The sequence below is a fragment of the Pelmatolapia mariae genome, linkage group LG5 (genome assembly GCF_036321145.2).
Source record: "Pelmatolapia mariae isolate MD_Pm_ZW linkage group LG5, Pm_UMD_F_2, whole genome shotgun sequence".
Taxonomy (NCBI): Eukaryota; Metazoa; Chordata; class Actinopteri; order Cichliformes; family Cichlidae; genus Pelmatolapia; species Pelmatolapia mariae.
The window spans coordinates 1640634-1650110 of record NC_086231.1 but is presented as its reverse complement, the minus strand read 5'-3'; the positions used below and the strand labels follow the sequence as shown (position 1 = coordinate 1650110).

At 39.7% G+C, this 9477-nt stretch overlaps 1 long non-coding RNA gene across 1 annotated transcript; it reads right to left on the bottom strand.

Annotated features, from left to right (window-relative positions):
- Positions 1-4612: 4612 nt before the first annotated feature.
- On the bottom strand, positions 4613-6554 carry LOC134627300 (uncharacterized). Its single transcript, XR_010093890.1, has 3 exons — positions 6474-6554; positions 6059-6135; positions 4613-4781 (listed from the first exon to the last, which is right to left on the bottom strand). It is a non-coding gene; the product is annotated as an uncharacterized LOC134627300 (long non-coding RNA).
- Positions 6555-9477: the final 2923 nt, after the last annotated feature.

Genomic DNA, 9477 nt, shown 5'->3' with positions numbered 1-9477 from the left:
CCTGTTTTATTTTGAGTGTCGTGCTCCATGTTCAGTGTGTTTAGTTTTGCTTCCTCTGTGGTGTTCAGGTTCCTTTGGCTGTTTATCAATGCCCAAGAACGCGAGTACGTACTCGCGTCCTCGGCGGGTACGTACTCGCCTAGAACGCACGGGAGTACGTACCCGCCGAGAATGCGAGCACAGACTCGCGATTTGTACAATTGGAACACCTGCGTACCTGATGATGTCACAGGTCAGGCTAACATCACCAGGCTGGATCAGCTGCTCCACGATCAAAAAAGAATGAAATAAAATTACATATAAACTTCACCCTGTGTGTTGTCATTGAATAAATAATACAGCAAAAATATTTGTATTAACCACTTCACCTGTACTATAGCAAGAGTGCGCCTATATAAAGAGCCACCAGCGGGAAATGATCGCGGGACTAGTTTGTGGTATCAGTGGTTGAACTGGTCAGTAAGGAAAGGAAAAGAGAAAGAAGGCCAAAATGGATCGGGTGGTTGTCGCAGTTGCTGCCGGCATTCTATTCCTTCAGGCTGAAACCGAAGCAGCGCAACTGAGAAGACGAATCCGGGAGAGAAGAGCCAGGATGAAGATGAGGGAGAGGAGACGTGCCCTGATGGCGTGCCTACTGCACCGGGTACATTTGTAGAAAATAAGTAATAGCCTGGTGTTTCTATGCATGTTCCCCTATACCTAGAGAAAAGGTCACATCTGCTGTGTATGATATCATATGGTGGTAGAGCAATACTACATACAGCCTATACAGTGTAACAAAAATATCACTGTGGAGTACTGAAACAAGCTGTACACTCCACAGACAAGTGAATTGTCAAGTAACTTAACAGCACAAAATGGACATTTGCATGTCATGCAAATGGTCAGAAATACACGCGTAAGAAAGCCATCGAAATACATATTGTGCATTAATCTCAGTAAACATGACATATCGTATACTAAAGATAACAATAAATACTGCAGTAACTGTTCAATAAATATATGAGAAACCTGAATCAGATCTGTATAAACACTGTAAGTACCTTGTTTTCCTCTTTCACAAACAGGGGAAGTGCGCAGCAAGACCATATGCACAAATTGATTACAGTATCCCCATCCTGTCAATCTACTTCACTGGAGCTGACCTAAAACCAGCCTTCAGACTGTCGAGAGCAAGCGTCAGCATGCTGTTGCAAATGCTCCCCCGGGAGAAACAACACGGATGGAACCACGAAATTGAGGTGCTAGTGACCATTTACTGGCTGGCCTGCGGAGCCTCATATCGGGTGACAGCAGACATCTTTGGCATGCCGGTGGCAACAGTGTGCAGGATTGTCCACAATGTCATAGAGGACATGATGGAAATCCTGCATCAGGTCATTCATTTCCCAAAGGCAGAAGAGATGGAGGAGGTTGGGGCAGGTTTTGCACGCCTTGCTGGCAATGAGGCATTCCGTTGCACAGCTGGTGCAATTGATGGGTGCCACATCTGCATTCTCCCACCTAGGGAACCACATAGGAGGTCATACCTCAATAGGAAACTGTTTCCCTCTGTCGTGCTGCAGGGCATCTGTGACTCCAGAGGTGCGTTCCTAGATGTGTACATTGGACATTGCGGATCTGTGCATGATGCACTGGTATTGCGGAGATCCCCAATGTACAAACAGGCCCTGTATCCACCAGCAGGCTACTTCCTCCTGGGAGATGGAGGATACCCTTGCCTTAGGCACCCAGTGGCAATAATGACCCCATATCGCCAGCCTGTGTCAAGTAAGAAAACCATTCCCCTTGTCTTTACACCTACACACACGTGTAGTGCTACATCTGTTACAGTGAAGCATGCAGAGCTATAAGACAACAAATGCAACATTATGATCCTATCACACTAATTGAAAGTGTACTATGCACTAAATACAAGTGTGTACTGCCTTTCGTTTACAGCTCCAGTTGAAGAAAGGTTCAATCGGCACCACGCCAAGGCCAGGAACATCATAGAGCGTACTTTTGGCATCCTGAAAACACGCTGGCGCTCCATTTTCTTGCGAGCCCTTGTGATCCGGCCTCTGTTTGCCCCCAAAGTTGTGGGAGCTTGCTGCATCCTCCACAACATCTGTGTGGCAACAGATGACGTCTGCCAAGAAGAAGGAGATGAGGAGGAAGCACAAGAAGGACCAGAAGCCGAAACAGAAGGCACAGGCGTGGACAGGGAGCTTTCAGGAGCCTGCATCCGAGCCAGGCTTGCTGCACGACTGTCTGCTCCTGAACAGCTGCCTGCATGTCTGTTTGAACATGACTACATCTAGATAAAGGTGCCATGTGTGAGATGTAGTCATGCTCAAACAGATATGTAGGCAGCTAAGGCCAAAGGCAAAAGCCCCCGGTTGGTAAAAACAAAAAGGAGTACATGCAAATGATAGTGTACCTCCAAATCAGTGTGTCACTTAAGTTAATTATGTAATATACACCTTTGTTTGTACAGCTTGTCAATAGTGTACATTTGTGTTCTCTTTTGTATATTTGCTTGTGTGCTCACGGCTGTATAGGTTGAATTCAATGTAAACAGTCATTGTAACTGTTACACTTGTTGAAATGCTGTTTTACTTTGACTAAAGAGATTCTCTGTTTCACATGCAGCAAAAACCACACTTCATTATTGTGAATTATATTGCTTTATTTACATTTTATCAACAAGTTTTTCAAACAGTGTGAGGAATTTTTCTGCCCTTTGAGTAGCTGCCCTCTCCCTCTCTTCCTCCCTAGCCAGCGCCTCTCTCTCTCTCTCCTCCTCTCTTTCCACCCGGTCTTTCAGGAATTGGAGTACAGCCTGGCTGTCCCTGGGCCTCTTCCTCTGGCTCTTCCCCGACACTCCGGGAGACGGGGACGGGGCTGGAGTGCTGACTGCACCACCTGCAGTGGATGTGAGGTTTGCTGCAACTACCAGGGGTGGCTTTATTGAGTGCTGCCCCTGGAGCACAGCATCCATCATGTTACCGTCCTCTACTCTACACTGTAAAATATAACTTGTTGTTTCAACTTAAAAATATGAGGTAAAGGGCTGCCTTAAAATTTTAAGTTAAGTCAAGAAATAGAGTTTGTTCTTATAACACAACCAATTGTTATCTTAATGAAAAATCACATGTTGTCTAAACTTTCATCTTAGTTTAGTTGACTGAGATTTATTAGTCAGTTCAACTCCTTTAATTGTCATTTTTACTTGGGAAAACCCTTTCAGCTAAATTAAAATAATCTATTGTTTAAACTCTTGTCCTAGTTCAGTTGACTTGGGTTTTTTAGTTAATTCAAATACTTTAGTAGTTCTTTTAACTTAGGAATCTATTTTAGCTTAACTAACATAATCTGTTAGCTAAGTTGATTTAAGTTTATTAATTAACTGAGCTCCTTAAGGTAGCTGAGTGAACTTGTAAATCAGTTTCATTTTAATTATCAGAGTTGATTGACTGGATGTAAAGAAAAATGTGTATTAAACATCTTAAGTTTTGTTTTGTTTTTTTTTGGCTTTCTAACATCCATTTCAGCAAAACTACCTGTTAGGTTTATCTTAGATCTCAGGTTTAAATATCTACATTCCTTTAAATTAATTTTCTGTTGTTTACAGAAAAAAAATAAAACCCCACAGATTCCATTAAAGTCTATCTGATCATTTCATACAGAAAGTTTGTTTTAAGAACATGACAAGACAATTACTCATGAGCACCCAACATTCACCATTTATTGTGCCATCTTAGTCATCTGAGAAACAGAAAAATCAGTGACGTAGCTCATCAGGCTCACAATCCATCAAAACTCAAAGGCTGCTCCCTGTGAAACAATAAATTTGAACTTGGTCTTGAGCCCAGTTTGGGTGAAGATGAAATTCTGACCAATACTCTAGGAGCAGTAGTGATTCTTGTGAAGTAACAACATAAAGTCTGCATTAATGTAATGTATCAACGGGACACTTGCTATTTTAGAAAAGTTATTCTTTACATTTGCAAAATTTTTAAACTTCATTGTGCTCAGTCACACCTGTTAGCATAAAATGTGAAATATTAAAACAGTACAAAACCTTTGATAAGTGACAGTAAAGATCAGTTTATAACAACTAAGACATCAAACTCTTGTATTTGTCTTCGTTTACAATTGCAACAAATTCCACAGAACCAATATCTCTGAAAATGACTGCATGCTTCTGAAACATTTGATAATATGGATATTTCAGAAACATTAGTTTGAGTCTGCTCAATTGCAAAACAAAGGAAAAACTACTGACTTGCATGAGATAAGCATCTGCAAAGTCCAGCATTATATTGTTGTTCACATAAGTTTCTTAAACCATGAACAAATGAGTAATTGTCTAATCTGGAATGTAAAGTGTAGTCATTTAGTGACATACAAAAGTGAGAATGAGAACTTGCAAGAATAAAAAAACAAACAGTAAAATAAAAACTGTCCTTAACACTAAGGATCATACAATTACAGTTCTGCATGGCTTTCTGCAAGAGTCTGTTTCTTAGACCATGCACTAGTGAGATGCACTGCCTTCCACCAATGTTCATTAGGATGTTCTGAATGACTTCAAAGATGTCCTTAAGTTCCTTTGGATAGTGTATGTTGAGGGCAAAAAGAAGGCCCATCAGCATGGAAATGGCACTTGAGACATCCCTCAGATTAGACAGGATTACTGCTGCCTCAAGGACAACCAACACATCGATGTCTTCTTCTTTCACCATCGCAATGCCAACTTTCATCCTCTTAGAAAACGTGTCTTCAATACCTGTCGGCTATAAAAGGGTTCAAAGACAAAAAAAAAAAAAAAATTACACAATTACAATTACACAATATCCCGTGTGCTTAACAATTCATGTCTTTCCAAAGAAGAGCCATACTGATGCTTTGGATGATGGTGATTGGCTTTGGGTAACACTTATTAGTTGTTAAAGTTTTTTCAGAATGAGATATGCACCCCCATGTTACAAATCCATTTCTTGCTTTAAACAAAGACCATGTTCATAAATAACTGAGCATGTCTTCAATTGCAGAATTCAAACAAAATTTTCAATTTAAATGGTAAATGGCCTGTATTTGTATAGTGCTTTACTAGTCCCCTAAGGACTCCAAAGTGCTTTACACATTCAGTCATTCACACACATGGGTGGATGACTGAATCGTGACTCAAGAGTTGACAGTTCGTCTTATAATTGGAAGGTTGCCGGTTCGAGCCCTGGCTCCGACAGTTTCAGTCGTTGTGTCCTTGGGCAAGACACTTCACCTGTTGCCTACTGGTGGTGGTCAGAGGGCCCGGTGGTGCCAGTGTCCGGCAGCCTCGCCTCTGTCAGTGCGCCCCAGGGTGGCTGTGGCTACAATGTAGCTTGCCATCACCAGTGTGTGAATTTAAATCTACTTATGCTAAATATTGGCTGTGCTCTAAACCAAATCTGGCTGAGAATACATGAAATGTGCAAACTGCAGCTACACTACAGGATCAGATTATGGCTCCATAGACAATGCTTCTTTAATCAGTTTATTGATTAAAGTTTATTTTTTCCCCCTATATTAACAGCATGAAAAAAGAGCATATAGACATGGCTGAACAGGTTGCATAATTGGCACTGAATATCAACATCCACCTTTACCCAGCTGCCCAATGACTCTCGGCCAGTAACCTTTAATTGCTTACCCAGTCTACACAGTCTCTTTTCCAGGGTCCAGGACATTTCACCAAAGTATTGCCCCCCACAGCTGTAGCAGCCACTGCAGCCCCTTAAATATCCTAATATCTCTGCCATTACAATATACAATGTGAGAAATCAAACGTAAAGCTGAAGTGAACAGTACAGCAGCGAAATGTCAAAGACCCTGGTGAAGACATGAATAAACACAAGACACTAATAATATCAATGCTAGCTTGCCAGTTAGTTTCTCTGAAACCCAGACCAAATCCAGTGTCAAAGATCTTGTAATAATACATTTGGTGAGGAAAAAGTACACATGTACTTTTTAATTTAAAATCCACTGTGGTGCTGTCATTATTAAATTTACTAAAAGAAACAATGCTAACCTTCACAGTCTTGAAAGTGTGTGAGGGATCTTCCTTTAGAAAATGAGGTCCTCTGTCCTCTTCCTTTGTGTAGGGCTCTGGTCAAAGAAGTCAAAAAGAAAACAAAAACACTTTTTAAACAGTGTTTATGAAGCATGTAGACAGCTCCAAATTCACAGCTTTTTGATGCATAATTCCATCAATATATGATTATCATTGGAGATTTTGAATCAGGCTTATCAGGACATTCAAGTAGAATATGATATCCAACCTACCACCAATATACACAGATTCTGTAAAAGTTACCACACTAAATGTCCAGTTGTGAAATATGATGACAGACTTTACTTATCAGCTTTCTTTCAATGAGTTCATCAGTTGAACTGGATAACCTAAAACTTAAACAAAGGATTAGATTTCGCAGTTGAACACTTACATCATCTCCGAAGCATCTTATGAGCCTAGTTAGCCTTTCTATGCCGCTCTTGATTTTGTACAGCTCCACGAACCTCTCCATAATGGTCAAGCACAGCAAAAAGGAACCCTTTCAGGTCAACAGATGTAAGACGGGCAAATTCTGCTTCAACCTGAGCAATAGAAGAAGAGGGGTGGAGAGTACAGGCAGAATTAAAAAAAGATTCTTTGAGACCCAAATTTAAGCAAACAGTCATCTGAGGCCCATTAGAGAAAACACAAACACACAAAAGCAAACAAACAAAAAGATGCACTTTACCTGCCGTTCAGCAAACAAGGAAGTTCAGAGAACAATAAGCTCTGTCTTGAAATCTTTTAAAGTAGAATGATTGTGAAAATGACTTATGTGATGTAAAACTTTAGTAAACGTGCGATTAAAAGAACACTGAGTAAAAGGACAAGTAACAGTTTCCTTATTCCTCAGATGTTTACCTTGATGAGCAATACTGTTTTAGTCCAACTGCCTCATTAAAGTTACACAACAGGCTTTTTACATTAAAGCCAGCAAGTCCATTACATACTCCCTTTTTAGATCTGAAATACTGTGCAGATTCTGTGTATATGTAGTGGACAGCAATTTACCCCAAAGAGCGCAAAGTTTGCAAGTCCACCTCATTTAAATGACAAAGTCAAATGTGATCATCTAGACCTGTGAAAATAAATTAATGACAAACTTGCAGTTATGGATGTTATTACAACCACAAGAACCTAAACAGTCTGCTCCATTGCTTTTGTTAATGAATCATTTGTTGGTAACACGTCTGAATATTTAGTTTATGCCACCTGCATGTGATCATCAATAGTGCCATATTACTTCTTAAGAAGTACCCTGACACTACAATCTTTATATCATTTGTTCTACAGAGCTATTAAATTACAATATAATCTGAGGTGTTTCCAGTATGACAAAATGCACAAATTGTAACTTACCATTTGACTCCACTGACAAAAATAAATCCCCAGCATCAAGTTTGGCTTCACAGACCTAAAATAAGTAAAATAAAAATATATGTTATAATTATATTGTTTTCGCCATTTATTCATGTTTGCTAATTTTCTGACATATAAACAATGTTAGTTTTGTTACAATACAGAGAATGCAGTTTAATTAAAAGGTAAATTATGCAAAAAAAAAAAAACTTCTGCAGTATACCATGCCAAAAATCAGTGTCTCTGATGCCAATTATTTTATCACTACAGCTCGTTTAGTATGGAAACTCACACAATCTAGTCATACTGATCACAAGAGTTCAAAAATAAGTCAAAATAGTGAACTGTTGTTAAGCATAAAGCATTTCAGGGTAACAAATAACTGCACAATATAATTAAAGCAAAAAATAAGCACACTGGAGGACTATCTGATAAAAACTAATATAATGCTGGTTTGTAGACCATATTTTGTCTCAGTCCTGAGTGCACTCTTGCAGCTTAGCATGCAGCAGTTAATAACACCTTAAGTGATTACATAGGGATAAACAGATGACAACAAGCATCCGAGTCCTGCCAAAAAGGTCTTTTTGAACCCAGCCAGTTATTGGAAATATTGCCAAAATGAACTTCCACCAAAATACAACAGCCTGTGAACTTGAAAGGAATTTACAAGTACAGAGACAATATGAAATAAGCTTTATTAATTAGCTGAGTTAGCTTGCTAATATCGCAACAGGGTGAGTGCACAACCTTAAAGCTAGCGGCACAATACTTGTGATTTGCTCAGCGCCACATTAAACCCATAAAAAAGGCCATATGTCAGTTTATTAGGTCAAGTTTGGTCATGACACACAAGCTGGACCTTGTCGGCTAAAGTTACATTAGCTAAAGCAAACATTTCGGTAAAAGAGAAAAACACACATCATGCCATAAATTCAAAACATGTTCCAACTTTTGTAGCTCTCTTTCCTTATAGTTATAACCAATGTTACTCACCTTGAAAGCATATTCCAAAGAAGACGATTAGAAAACGTCCAAGTAAAGTGAGCATGTCGTTAACCGCCAATTCCCCATGATGCACCTCGGTAGCAGTCACGTGAGGCAGTTTTGAATCCTGCTGTGCTCAACTTACCCGCATTGTCAAGTTCACATAAGTTTCTGATTTAGCTGGACATGAGTTTTCAAGTTAGCTTTTTTTGGTGTAATTGGGACGTTTTTAACTTGTAATTCTATGTTATAACAACAACTTCAGTCATCTATCGTCAAACTGATATAGAATAATATGTTGAAATAACAAACAGCTAGAATTACATTTTACAGTGTACTCCCCTGCCTGTGGGTGGGTCCCTAAGCTCCTGGAAATATGTATTGCTTGCCATATTATCACAGATGCAATTACTCTATTATTGAATGGCAGAGTACATGTGATTACCATAAGCAGACACACGTTCTTACATTTCAGGAATGGTAGACAGGTATTGTTTTTGAACCTGTCTACGACATCAGATAGGCACAGGTACATTACCTTGTATTTGGCCTTGAGATTGTTCCATTTTTTTTGCGCCTGTTTAGGTGTTACGGCCAGGCCTGAAGAGCTAACAAAATCCCTGGGGGAAAAGAATGTTGCACTGTCACTTCGATAGCTAGTTATCATAAGATGTGCCCCTCTGATCCTTCCCTAGTGGACAGGGAGCAGCAACAGCAGTCAGTACTTACTCCCATCCAGTCTTGCAGGTATTTCTTTTTCCTGTAAAAAGGCTCTCATTTCCCGCCCGCCACTCAATGAGAGCCTGCGTTTCCTCACTTGTCCCTTGATTTAAATATACAATATCACATATTGCATTAATATATTGACAATCTCAGCAAATAACAGTAGGGAAAAATGACAGCAAAACAATCGGCTTTATTACAACTTTCTGTTGATGCAAACGTAAACATTACTTGAGGTGTTTGAACATTATACAGGATAGGATGGGATAGGATAGCATAGGATAGACAGGTTGGTGATGATGCAAGATTTGTGTGGACGACTGGCT